The 14,593-nt window shown below is 44.5% G+C and overlaps 1 long non-coding RNA gene across 1 annotated transcript in view; it reads right to left on the reverse strand.

Annotated features, from left to right (window-relative positions):
• Window positions 1-14,593, reverse strand: part of LOC132210714 (uncharacterized) — a 40,106-nt gene that overhangs the window by 6,298 nt on the left and 19,215 nt on the right. Inside the window, exon 2 of the long non-coding RNA XR_009446896.1 lies at window positions 4,361-5,650. This is a non-coding gene — a long non-coding RNA (uncharacterized LOC132210714). The remainder of the gene's footprint in view (window positions 1-4,360; window positions 5,651-14,593) is intronic.

A 14,593-nucleotide genomic window follows, 5' to 3' on the forward strand; every position in this document is an offset into this window, starting at 1 on the left:
CAAGTGCTGCACTTCAGGAGGGATGCACATGGAGCTAGCCAGTTCAGCCAAATCAACCCTAACCGTCAATAAGATAACAGTGTCACAGTCGGGTTCACCTCACACCCATTGTCTTAGAAAAATTTCATTTTGGCACTACTGTTTCGAGTCACATTGATCTGCTGGTAACGTGACCACTTTTTGATGTAGCACAGTTTTTGGACAAACCTTCTCCTATAAGCTAACCGCATGTAATTGTAGCTGCCATGCAGTGTGTACTCCCATGGAGGGTGGCAGGAGTCTAGAACTCGCCTCAAGCAAAGAAGAATCAGACCAGGGTGGTGACTGTGAAGACTTTAGAACAGAGAACATAGAACAGTACAGCACAGAACAGGCCCTTCAGCCCACAATGTTGTGCCGACCATTGATCCTCATGTATGCACCCTCAAATTTCTGTGACCATATGCATGTCCAGCAGTCTCTTAAATGTCCCCAATGACCATGCTTCCACAACTGCTGCTGGCAACGCATTCCATGCTCTCACAACTCTCTGTGTAAAGAACCCGCCTCTGACATCCCCTCTATACTTTCCTCCAACCAGCTTAAAACTATGACCCCTCGTGTTAGCCTTTTCTGTCCTGGGAAATATTCTCTGGCTATCAACTCTATCTATGCCTCTCATTATCTTGTATACCTTAATTAGGTCCCCTCTCCTCCTCGTTTTCTCCAATGATGAAAGTCTGAGCACAGTCAACCTCTCTTCATAAGATAAGCCCTCCAGTCCAGGCAGCATCCTGGTAAACCTCCTCTGAACCCTCTCCAAAGCATCCACATCTTTCCTATAATAGGGCGACCAGAACTGGATGCAGTATTCCAAGTGCAGTCTAACAAAAGTTTTATAGAGCTGCAACAAGATCTCACTACTCTTAAACTCAATCTCCCTGTTAATGAAAGCCAAAACACCATATGCTTTCTTGACAACCCTGTCCACTTGGTTGGCCATTTTAAGGGATCTATGTATCTGCACACCAAGATCCCTCTGTTCCTCCACACTGCCAAGAATCCTATCCTTAATCCTGTACTCAGCTTTCAAATTCGACCTTCCAAAATGCATCACCTCACATTTATCCAGGTTGAACTCCATCTGCCTCCTCTCAGCCCATCTCTGCATCCTGTCAATGTCCCGCTGCAGCCTACAACAGCCCTCTATACTGTCAACAACACCTCCAATCTTCATGTCGTCTGCAAACTTGCTGACCCCTCCTTCAATCCCCTCATCCAAGTCATTAATAAAAATTACAAACAATAGAGGCCCAAGGACAGAGCCCTGTGGAACACCACTCACCACTGACTTCCAGGCAGAATATTTTCCTTCTACTACCACTCGCTGTCTTCTGTTGGCCAGCCAATTCTGTATCCAGACAGCTAAGTTCCCCTGTATCCCATTCCTCCTGACCTTCTGAATGAGCCTACCATGGGGAACCTTATCAAATGCTTTGCTGAAGTCCATATACACCACATCCACAGCTCGACCCTCATCAACTTTTCTAGTCACATCCTCAAAAAACTCGATAAGGTTTGTGAGGCATGACCTGCCCCTCACAAAGCCGTGTTGACTGCATTTAATCAAGCCATGCTCTTCCAGATGGTCATAAATCCTATCCCTCAGAATCCTTTCCAACACCTTGCAGATGACAGACATGAGACTTACTGGTCTGTAATTGCCGGGGATTTCCCTATTTCCTTTCTTGAAGAGAGAAATTACATTTGCCTCTCTCCAGTCCTCAGGTACGACTCCAGTGGAGAGCGAGGATGCAAAGATCTTCGCGAGTGGCGAAGCAATTGCATTTCTCGTTTCCTAAAGCAGCCAAGGACAAATCTGGTCCGGGCCTGGCAACTTGTCAATCTTAATGTTGGACAAAATTTTCAGCACATCAGCTTCCTCTATCTCTATCCATTCCAGCATGCACACCTGCTCTTCAAAGGTTTCATTCACTACAAAGTTTGTTTTTTTCGTAAAGACAGAAGCAAAAAACTCATTTAGGGCTTCCCCTACCTCCTCAGATTCCACACACAAATTCCCTATGCTATCCCTGATCAGCCCTACTCTTTCTTTGACCATTCTCTCATTCCTCACATAAGTGTAAAATGCCTTTGTGTTCTCCCTAATCCGTTCTGCCAAGCCTTTCTCGTGCTCCCTCCTGGCTCTCCTCAGACCATTTTTGAGCTCCTTCCTCGCCTGCCTGTAATCCTCTAGAGCTGAGCTTGACCCTAGCTTCCTCCACCTTATGTAAGCTACCTTCTTCCTTTTGATGAGAAGCTCCACCGCTCTCGTCATCCAAGGTTCCTTTATCTTACCCCTTCTTGCCTGTCTCAGAGGGACACATTTATTCATCACTCACAACAACTGTTCCTTAAACAGTCTCCACATGTCTATAGTGCCTTTACTATGGAACAATTGCTCCCAGTCCATGCTTCCTAACTCATGTCTAATCGCGTCATAGTTTCCTCTTCCCCAATTAAATATCCTCCCATTTTGCCTAATCCTCTCCTTCTCCATAGCTATGTAGAATGTGAGGCAGTTATGGTCACTATCACCAAAATGCTCTCCCACCACAAGATCTGATACCTGCCCCGGCTCGTTTCCGAGCACCAAGTCTAGAATGGCCTCTCCCCTCGTTGGCCTGTCAACGTACTGAGTTAGGAAACCCTCCTGAACACACCTTACAAAAACAGCTCCATTCAAATCTTCTGCTCGAAGGAGGTTCCAATCAATATTGGGAAAGTTAAAGTCACCCATTACAACAACCCTACTGCGTGCACACTTTTCCAAAATCTGTCGACCTGTGCTTTCTTCAATCTCCCTGCTGCTATTGGGGAGCCTGTAGTAAACCCATAACGAGGTGACTACTCCCTTGCTGTTCCTAATTTCCACCCATACTGACTCGGTAGGCAGATCTTCCTCGACAATGGAAGCTTCTGTAGCTGTGATACCCTCTCTGATTAGTAGTGCTACACCCCCTCCTCTTTCTCCCCCCTCCCTATTCTTTTTAAATGCTCTAAACCCTGGAACATCCAGCAACCATTCCTGCCCCTGAGAAACCCATGTCTCTGTTATGGCCACAACATCATAGCACCAGGTACTGATCCATGCTCTAAGTTCATCACTTTTATTCCTGATACTCCTTACGTTAAAGCAAACACACTTTAACTGATCCCTTGGTTCCTTCCCAGGAAAATCCTTCCCACTAGCTGGTCTACCTTTTGCTACTGCCTCACCTGCATCAACTCTCACCTCCGGTATACAGCTCAGGTTCCCACCCCCCTGCCATACTAGTTTAAACCCTCTCGAACTACTTGAGCAAACCTTCTACCCAGGACATTGGTCCCCTTCCAGTTCAGATGCAACCCGTCCTTCTTGTACAGGTCCCACCTTCCCCAGAAGGCATCCCCATTATCTACATATCTGAAGCCCTCCCTCCTACACCAGCTGCGCAGCCACGTGTTAAGCTGCGCCCGCTCCCTGTTCCTCGCCTCGCTATCTCGTGGCACCGGTAATAAACTGGAGAACACTACTCTGTTCGTCCTGCTTTGCAGCTTCCATCCTAACTCCCTGAAATCACTTTTTATACCCTCAATCCTTTTTCTGGCTATATCATTAGTGCCAATATGTAACACGATTTCTGGCTGTTCGCCCTCCCCTTTTAGAACCTTATACACCCGATCGGAGACGTCCCGGACCCTGGCACCAGGGAGGCAACGTACCTTCCAGGAATCCCGATCCTGACCACAAAATCTCCTGTCGATTCCCCTAACTATCGAGTCCCTTACCACGAGTACTTTTCTATTCTGCCCCCTTCCCTTCTTTGCCACAGTGTCAGGCTCAGTGCCAGAGAACTGACTACTACGGCTTTCCTCTGGTAGGTCATCCCCCCCAGCAGTATCCAAAACGGTATACTTATTGCTGAGGGGAATGCCCACAGGGGATCTCTGCACTGTCTGTCTGTCCCCTTTCCTCCCCCTAACTGTAACCCATCTATCCTTGTCCTGAGCCTTCGGAGTGACCAACTCCCGGTAACTCCTCTCAATTACTCCCTCTGCCTCCCGAATGATCCGTAGTTCATCCAGCTCCAGCTCCATTTCCCTAACACGGTTTTCAAGGAGCTGGAGTTGGGTGCACTTCCCGCAGATGTAGCCAGCGGAGACGTGTGCCATGTCTCCCACCTGCCACATTCTGCAGGAGGAGCAAGCAACTGCCCTAGCATCCATACCCCACTTATCTGAACACCCACTCAGTACTAAAATAGAAAGCTTAGTTCAAGTTGCTATAAAATTAATAACAAACTTATATTCAATAGAGAAAGTTTAGAATGAACCTTACCTTATTAACTAGGTTAGAGGAGGAGGGCTGGTGGGAGACACTACAGTTGTAGAGTCTGGGGTTTAGCCGCCTTGCTGATATATATGGTCACTGCTTTCCTTCCCGGCTGCCCCTCTGGTCCTCGTCACTTCCTTCGCTGCTCCCGCTCCTTCTGTGAAAGAGAAAACACCGCTGCCCGCGACCGGTAAGTAATTTTAAAAAACTGCCTTACCTTAGCTGCAGTCTTCCAGGTTTGTCTTACCTCCGCTGCTGCTCGCACTCAAAACTTTGGTGGGTGTCCTCTGGAGATCAGAGTAGTTAGGGTCCTAGCTTGCTGAGAGTCTTCTTCACAGCAACCTCCTCAACCTGAGCTGCTGTATGCCATAGGGTCACTGAGAGAGGAGAGTTGGAGGAATAGGGTGCCTGAGAGAAGTTCCTCTTAATGGGTGCCTGCTGACACAGTTTGGACCTTGTGAGAAGAAGGAGTCCAGAAATGAGGGTTAAGGAGCCTCATTCCTCCTCTTGCCTTGTCGTTGACATTGTGCATCTATAGCTGGGCAGAGGCAGTGCAGATCCAAGTGCATATCCTTTGATTCTGGGTCTTCAAGGCAGCCCCACCATTTCTATGGAGACAGCCAAGTATTGGAGCCATGACAGGTGTCAGAAATTGGATGCACCTCTCCAGACAAGTTAGTGCCTCCTCCTCACTGCCTGATAGCCCCCTGCCTGTCTCTGCAAATTGACAATGTCACTTCTACCTAAGTACAGAGGCATGTCTTCTACATGGTTCTTAGCAGGTGTCTGGTCCCTAGTAGTCCTCAGCGTAAAAGACCTTGGACGTTTCTTCCTTCGACGGCTGAGTTCACGATGCACTGACCAGATTGTATCCCTGACTGTAGCTAGAATACCCACTGAGGTGGTAGTGCTGGAGGGTGCAGGTGAATGCTGTGCCAGTGTGCCCTGTGAAGGTTTACAGCCATCCTCCCCAAATGTGGTAGTGCTGCTAGTTGCTGCTGCTTTGGTGTTGCACTGTGTTCTTGAACAATTGTACTTCTTGAAAGAAAGAGAAAGAATGGTTGGTAAAGATACACAAAGCCTTATGCAGGTAAATGTGTGAGACTACCTGCATAACCGGGAAAAGCAATATTCCAGGCTGGCTTCTCCTCCCATTCTTTTCTTTCCTTTAGAGCAGGACTGGACATGGTATTGACCATCAGGTCCAGCATCTGCTCCTTGTAGCAGGAGAGGATTCATATATCCAACAAACTTTGGCCAGTCTAGGCTTTGTTCTCCTAATGTGGATGATTTCTCCTGCACAAAGAGAAAGGGAAGGATTAAGTGTGATGCCAATGGGTGTATGACCACGTGATGAACATGCAGAGCTCTGCCAAATGGTGAACCCACCGCAGTGAGTAAGTAGAAAGTCCTGTGCCCAGGAAATGTTAAAACATTGACAGCATGAGGCAGCTATCATCCCTGTCATGGCTAGTCATGTGGTGAAACCTCCAGGAATACATTTAGTTATAGGTGGCAACCCCAAAGGGAACATTCCAAATGGGTGCCACCAGACCACTCTAAACTTTAACACAGCTTCCACGACTGCTCTCCTCCACATTCTTTTCCATTCTCTGATAAAGGCTGCAATTTGATTAGCCTTTTGTATTTTTCCAGTTTGGAGGGAGGGGCTGGGGTTTAAGGCATCAGTTGGTAGTGGGGAAAGGTGTGGAGGGCAGGGGAAAATAGCATTGATGGTTTAGCTGGGGAAAAGCCAAGCTGATCGAGGTCAGCCTAGTGTCAGAGAAGCCTCTTCGAGTCATTGTGAACAAAAACACTGCTAGACACACAAAGAAGCTGTGTTCGAGACGAGGTCAGAAGAGCACTTCAGCCGCCAATAAACAAAGATAACGATGGGGAGTAAACATTTGCCAAAAAATAGGTCAGCAGCTGCAAGTTTGAAACCCAGTGCTAATCTTTGTTTGTTCTTTCAATCACAGGGCCTCTCGCAACATCCAGATCTTGCTATGAGCTGCTACTGGAAATGACAGGCATTATCATCTAACATGTTTATATTTGTTTACACCACACCAACCAACGTCACAGGAAGTTGACATCCAGAAGGCAGAGTGAAAGAAGCTGCTTGTGGAGTTGGATTTTCATCCTGTCGGGGCTGTGCCATCCTAACAGCTTTTTGTTTTAGCAGTCAGCAACTTGTGGTGTCTTTTCTTCAGTTGTTTGAATTTCTAAACATGTTTTTAAAGCTCAAAAGGTATAGGAGCAAACCCCTCTCTTTATTCTTCCATGGGATGTGGGTGTCACTGACATGGCTCACATTTGTTGCTCATCCCTAATTCCCCTTAAACGGAGAGGCTTAATAGGCTATTTCAGAGTCATTTGCATCACTGTGGGTTTTTTATCCAGATATTTGGTGCATTTTGAGTTCTGTTTGCTGTGGTTTATAGCAGCTGTTTAAAATAGGCCCTGTGGGTCGTGTGCTGTAGTATTCTGCCTAACTAGGGACTGCCAAGTCAGTAGGTGGACCCTGCTGCAGGATTGACTGTCCATCGTGAGTCCACCCTGACAATGGTGACATTGAGTTGGAAGTGGGTAAAGTGGATTCACGATGGACAATTGACAAAGCAGTGTCAACACTAAGCCGAGATAATGTGAACTGCAGATGCTGGAGAATCCAAGATAACAAAGTGTGAAGCTGGATGAACACAGCAGGCCAAGCAGCATCTCAGGAGCACAAAAGCTGACGTTTCGGGCCCAGACCCTTCATCAGAGAGTCTGACCCGAAACGTCAGCTTTTGTGCTCCTGAGATGCTGCTTGGCCTGCTGTGTTCATCCAGCTTCACACTTTGTTATCAACACTAAGCAGTTTGAAAGAGGTGGTGTGATCTGACAATTTTGCTGTTGTGACAACGGAACCTGATACTTTCTTATTAAAACTCAGTCGTTCGTAGGATATGATGCTGCTGGCATGGTGGGAGATGATCACACGCGCTGAGTTGCCTTTCAGAACATGGTGGTGGGCTGCCTTCTTGAACCACTGCAGCTCTTGTTGTGAATACAGTTCCACAATGCTGTCAGTCGGTGAGTTCCAGGACATACCCAATCAGGACGTTGTGTGACTTGTGGGGAGTTCTGAATCTGTGCTAAGACAACAAGATGTAGAGCTGGATGAACACAGCAGGCCAAGCAGCATCAGAGGAGCAGGAACGCTGACGTTTCAGGCCTAGCCCCTTCTTCAGATTCTCCAGCATCGGCAGTCTCTGAATCTGTGCTGTTCCCTGCTATCAGCTGCTCTTGACCTGAAATGGATGGTTCACAGATGATGCCCCCATCCTCCAGAATCTCGTTTAAACACATATTTCTCTTTCTGTACTTTCTGATAACCACCACATGCTGATAACTTACATTTATTCTTGTTTTTTGGGTAACTAACAGGGTTTTTTCGAGAGAGAATGTATACCTAGTATTTCAATATGAGTTGGTGATGCTCTGAGCTGAAATGCTAATAGGCAATCTTGTAAAAATGGTGTTTCAACAATTTATATTTACATAATTCTCTCTCAATTGATTTCTTGTTTCACTGTTCTCCTCTGTTTGCTTTACCCTGTCCTCTGATGCTCCCTGTTTTTGTTCTCTGCAACTACCCATGTTGTGTTTTACCATTCTAGACTCCTTCAGGATCTCAGGATCCTTTGTGATGATCTTTACAATACAATAGAAAGTAAAGACTTAGATTTATATAGCAGTGATTAAGTGACAAAGAGAATGGTGATGAGCCAGGAAAGAGCACGAGATGATAATGGAATAAGTACAGAAACACAACAGGGCAAGAGGCAATACAGCTAATGATAGCAGAATACAGACCTCACTCCTTAACTCATTTTTCTCACCCAAAGGTCTAGGCCCGAAACGTCAGCTTTTGTGCTCCTAAGATGCTGCTTGGCCTGCTGTGTTCATCCAGCTCCACACTTTGTTATCTCTGACGTCTCACTCTCTGGTTTTGCGGTAGCTAAACAGCTGACCACATCTCCAGCACCTTATACTGACCTGAAACCAAAACTTTGTTTCTCTTTCCACAGATACTGTCTGACTTGTCAGGGAGTTTCCTGTCTTCATTTCAGATTTCCAACATCCACAGTATTTTGTTTTGAGTTGATGAAAATCTGAATGGATTGGAAAAGGTCTCTTGTTCAGTCAAGATAGAATGAATATTCAGTTTCATCACTTTCAGTTTTTAACATCCCATTACTATAGGGATAACAGAACAATGAATGGGAGCATCTCTGTTGCCCTGCTACCGGAATAGTCCCACATTACTTCTGCTGGGATATTCAGGAACAAGTACATTTCTAGCCATAAGAAATAGAGAATGCTGGAATAACTTAGCAGGACTGGCAGCATCTGTGAACATGATGTTTTAAGTTAGGTATGACACTTCTTGTTCTTTTTCATAGAAAATGAAAAATAGTTAACATTCCAATGTTTTTTATCCACAGATTTAGCCATTAGCATTATCCTGCAAATTAATCTTTCATTGTTGTGGTTTAGAGGGCATTTCTGGAGTGCTAGCAACCGCTACCTGTACTGCTCCTCTTTGGATATGGAACGATTATGATGTGGAAAACTTTCTGTGTTTTAACCAACAATGGTGTGCCAACAGCAGGGAATCAAAAAGCCAAATAGAGTCTAACAGAAATAATGGGAACTGCAGATGCTGTAGAATCCAAGATAACAAAGTGTGGAGCTGGATGCTCTCCCACTGCACTCCTCTATCCATCTTCGGTCCGCCTCCCCCTCTCTCCCTATTTATTTCAGAATCCTCTCCCCATCCCCCTTTTCTGATGAAGGGTCTAGGCCGAAACATCAGCTTTTGTGCTCCTTAGGTTCTGCTTGGCCTGCTGTGTTCATCAGCTCCACTCTGTTATCTCAGAGTCTAACAGAATCTGATTTCTCCCTCGTTCCCGGCCTCTAGCGTGCAACATTCCCAAACACTGTTGATGAATCCCGGCTGGGCATAGTGGCCTTCTCCGGTGGGAGCCCCCTGGCATGGTTTGCTGACCACCCAGCCTGGCTGAGTACCGTCCTCCCACCTGGCGTGGTGTGACGACCTCATAGACTGGTGCAGTGACCTCCTCCCATAGGGGCCACATGGTGGGGTGTGACCCTCCTCTGAAGGGATCTCCTGGTGTGATGACCATCCAGTCTGGTGCAGCAGCCTCCCGTGGTGGCCTCTCTGCATTTTGCCTGTGCAGTGTGGGGCGAGGGCCCGGTGTGGACTGGAAGCTAAGTGCCAGTGTGGTCTGCTGTATTGAACTCTTTTCTGTAATGTTGGACATTTTATTCCTGTATTATTTAAATCTTGTAACTAAAGAAGCTGTGCTTATGTACTTTTGTCTCTAAGTCAGCGCTGCAATTGGAGACATATAAAAGTTTCAGTATACTTATTGAGTGTATGTGACAACAAAGGCTATTCTATTCTACTGCTCTGGGGATAATGATCCATTCTTCATCTTCAGGGGAAGGAGCCAATTTGGAGGATTAATTCACTATCCAAGATTGGGCCATCGTGAAGCTTTTGACAAAAGAATGCTGCTGGAAGGTTCTGGAAAATAACTTGACAAAGCCATCTGCCTCCGTTCTACTCGAATACACCTGCTCATTGAAGCAGCGCAGTTCACAACAACACCAGGACAGAAAGACTAGCAAAATGACAGCAGGGTCTTATGGATTATAAAGCTGTTCTTACATTTCAGAACAATGGCTTTAGGACCACCACCTCAATTTCACCAAATACACTGAGAAAGATCGCTGGAAGATAGCAAGCTATGATTAAATTCCCCATGAGAATCGATTTTTAAAAAATCATTTATTTCAATAATGTTCCCAGGCACATACTGCCTGTTCTCAAAGAGCATTTCAAAACAAAACCTGTTGATCTATGATACAGGACGTTTGCTGGGTTCTTCAGAAGGTTGGTAGCCCAGTTTGAAGGTAACATTCAGGGTTTTTAGCAATTCTAGGCTTGACAGACAGTGTTAAAGTGATACTATCACTTTTTTTGTATAGGTCCTACTCCCTCATAGCACTTCAACTGAGATAGCCATGGGTTTAAGTCCTATACTTGCAACAACTTCAGCTTAAGAAATAATTTAGGCTGAAACGCCGAGTGCAGTGCCGAGAAAGTGTGGAGCTGTCTTTTGGGTGAGGTGTCAAACTGAGGCCTCCTTTTAAATCCCACGGTGTAATTTTGAAGGAAAGCAGGAGTCATCCCCAGCACCCTGACCAATATTTATCCCTTGGTCGACATTAATCTGGGCCACTATCACAATGCTGGTTACAGGAGCTTACTGTGCATAAACTGGCAGCTGCATTACAACAATGGTGACAGTTCTGTAGTAGTTAGTATTTTGAGGTTAAGAAGTAGGCTGAATAATTGAAAGTCTTTCTCATTTGTGCACCGTTTTATAATTAGTCTGAGAACAGAGGATGGTGGTGCTGTGATTGTACTGACAGGATAATAATCCAGACAGTGTGGGTTCAAATCCCATCATGATCATGTGAAAAACTGAATGTAATTGAATTCAAATTAAGCCTGAGAATAAATTTTAAAAACTGGTATTGGTAGCGAGTTTTGAGAAGATTTGTAGCTCAGGTTGAGGTTCTGGATGTGAGTTTGCTCGCTGAGCTGGAAGATTCGTTTTCAGACATTTCGTCACCATTCTAGGTAACATCATCAGTGAGCCTCCGACGAAGCGCTGGTGTTATGTCCCGCTTTCTATTTATCTGGTTAGGTTTCCTTGGGTTGGTGATGTCATTTCCGGTGTGGGTGATGTCATTTCCTGTTCTTTTTCTCAGGGGATGGTAGATTGGCTCCAAATCAATGTGTTTGTTGATGGAGTTCCGGTTGGAATGCCATGCTTCTAGGAATTCTCGTGCGTGTCTCTGTTTGGCTTGTCCTAGGATGGATGTGTTGTCCCAATCAAAGTGGTGTCCTTCCTTATCTGTATGTAAGGATACGAGTGATAGTGGGTCATGTCGTTTTGTGGCTAGTTGATGTTCATGTATCCTGGTGGCTAGCTTTCTGTCTGTTTGTCCAATGTAGTGTTTGTCACAGTTCTTGCAAGGTATTTTGTAGATGACGTTCGTTTTATTTGTTGTCTGTATAGGGTCTTTTTAGTTCATTAGCTGCTGTTTTAGTGTGTTGGTGGGTTTGTGGGCTACCCTGATGCCAAGGGGTCCGAGTAGTCTGGCAGTCATTTCGGAAATGTCTTTGCTGTAGGGGAGAGTGGTTATGGTTTCTGAGCCCGTTTTGTCTGTTTCTTTGGGTTTATTGCTGAGAAATCAGCGGACTGTGTTCATAGGGTACCCATTCTTTTTGAATACGCTGTATAGGTGATTTTCCTCTGCTCTGCGTAGTTCCTCTGTGCTGCAGTGTGTGGTGGCTCGTTGGAATAATGTTCTAATGCAGCTTCGTTTGTGGGTGTTGGGATGGTTGCTCCTGTAGTTCAGTATTTGGTCCGTATGTGTTGTTTTCCTGTAGACGCTGGTTTGAAGTTCCCCATTGGCTGTTCGCTCTACTGTGACATCTAGGAATGGCAGTTTGTTGTTGTTTTCCTCCTCTTTTGTGAATGTTATGTCAGTTCAGGGTATTATTGATGGTCTTGAAGGTTTCCTCTAATTTGATGGCAAGACCATCATTTGTTGCCCATCCCTAATTGCCCTTGAACTGAGTGAACTGCTCAGCCATTTCACATGGCAGTTAAGAGTCAAACATGTTGCAATGGGCCTGGAGTCACTTCTCTAAAGGAAATCTGTGAACTGGATGGGTTTTTACAATAATCAATGATGATTATCATGGTTACTGTTACAGAGACTCCTATTATATTCCAGATTTCTTAACTGAATGTAAATCCCACTAGTTTAAATAGTGGGCTCTGAACCCATGTACAGTGTGGGTCTCTGCATTATTAGTCCAATGATTTTACTAATACGCCAATACTCCCCCAGTTGAAATGTATCTGAGACCCAGGATGTAATGCCAGGAGAGATTAGAGAGGGTTGGTGAGTAGACCAATGTTCTGTTGGTCAGTTCTATAGCATTGCATCTGCTATCTTTACAAAACAGGAATATGTGTTTGGTGTAGATGATGAATTATATTCTGGCTAAGAGCATATCTGTCAAATGTGTCACATATCAAGACCTATTATAATCCCCTCATTATGTCAGTGCGAGTAGACTAAACGTACAATAATTGGAGTCATTTTTCATGCCCTGCATCATTTTGCTTTGAGTGCTCCCTGTTTTCATTACAGCACTGTTAATCCATCCATTTTTCTTTTGTGTGTTGGACTCTGGCCAGTGTAGATATTGCACAATAATCTCTTCAATCACTCGCAGACTGTCAAAGGTGTTTTAAATAGAAATGATACTGTTGTGAACAAAGGGCCTCTACAAATCTATTTCTTTCAAGGGTTGACCTTGATATGGCTTTAACCAATTGAAAAGAATTATTGGAAAATCCCCTCTTTAAGACAGAGGATAAGATGATCTTTTTAAATAAAAGGTTGGGCTGCTATGGAATGTGTGACCATAGTTAAATAGAGGATGTACCAACATTTATGAAAAGGTTACACAGGTGGTTTGAGAAAGAAGGTGTTAAGGTGAAAGGGCAGCATTGCAAGAACATGGGGTTAGGACTACGACACACCTGCAGGATAAGCACAACCAAAAATAACTTGCATTCATATAGTGCCGTTCACAACCACCAGATGTCACAAAGTACTCAACTGCCAATGAAGTACTTCTTTAAGTATAGTGTCAGAATTTTGTAACAATTATATGACACATTTTATAAGAAGGGGAAACTTGACTTGAAAATGTATGTACAGCTTTACAAAATGGCTGTCGGATGTACCATGAATTCTCTTGTCGCTACAGCTGAGATTGGGACTAGACACATTGCCTTGAGGAAGAATTCACAAGTGAAGTTTTGAAATTCAATGAACTTTATCAAGGGTAAACTCCTTGGCACTGTATTCTCTGGGAGGTGTGAATAGCTCTTCAGAATTCATCAAAAAACTGACAGAGAGCCATCCACTTGCATGGCTGAGCCCGTTAAAAAAAATTCTTTCAATCAAACAGCAACAGATGGATAGAAACATGATTCACCACTTTTTGGACAGGAAGCATTTTAAGTTTTGCATTAGACAGGCTGTGATCAATCATTCTGTACGGAACCTGCCCAGGAAGAACTCTGACAGACTCCATTAGAGAGACTATTCTTAGTCAAAAGGAACACAAGAAAGAAGGCAAACAAAATTCAACTTATGTTCTGTAGAGTCCAGTCAATCCAAAACTGCTGTAACTGCAGAACAAGTGAAGCACAAGAAATGAATCACTCTCCCAAATCCCACCGACCTATTGAATCTACCTAAACAGGCAGTCAGTAACTATTCAACTTAGAAGTTATTGTATTTTCAAAATCTGACTTCAAGATTCAACATCGGAAAGTAAAATTTCAGGAACTAACAGACTTCTATCAGTATTAGAGTCTGATCTTATTTTCGTCTTCTTAAGTACCTGTTATCTTTAACTAATTTTAATTTTAATGCTTAGCTAATTACTTCATCACTTTTAATTTGAATAACTACAGCAGTAATTCTGAAATAAATAACCTTTACTTTGTTTAAGATTATAGATTTGCAGCTGATTCCTTTTAAGATTGAAACAGTTGTAAACTAAAAGGAGGCTACAGATGAGCCATGCAAATATGTAGTTCCTGGTCCACTCTGAGGACACCATGGTGTGGTTGTGACAGCTACGACTGTTGTAATGCAGGAAATACACCAGCTAAAATACACGTAGCAAGCACTCACAGGGAACACTTTGACAGGATGCACTTATCAGATGCCAAGGATGAAAGGAAAGGGACCGACTGGTTGACCAAGCTAAAGATAATTTCTGGAATGAGGGAGGGCTAGAAGAGAATATTCTTATGAGGCGCAAGGATCCATGAATTGGCTCATTTCTATTTGTTATGGGCAGAGATAATAGGAACTGCAGATGCTGGAGAATCCGAGATAATAAGGTGTGGAGCTGGATGAACACAGCAGGCCAAGCAGCATCTTAGGAGCAGGATGGCTGACGTTTCGGGACTAGACCCTTCAACAGAAATGCTGGTTCCATAGGCAGGTACTAAGAAAAGTGATGTGGCTGTAGTACCTGGTTTGCTTCAGGATATG

The sequence above is a fragment of the Stegostoma tigrinum genome, chromosome 18, assembly GCF_030684315.1.
Source record: "Stegostoma tigrinum isolate sSteTig4 chromosome 18, sSteTig4.hap1, whole genome shotgun sequence".
NCBI lineage: Eukaryota > Metazoa > Chordata > Chondrichthyes > Orectolobiformes > Stegostomatidae > Stegostoma > Stegostoma tigrinum.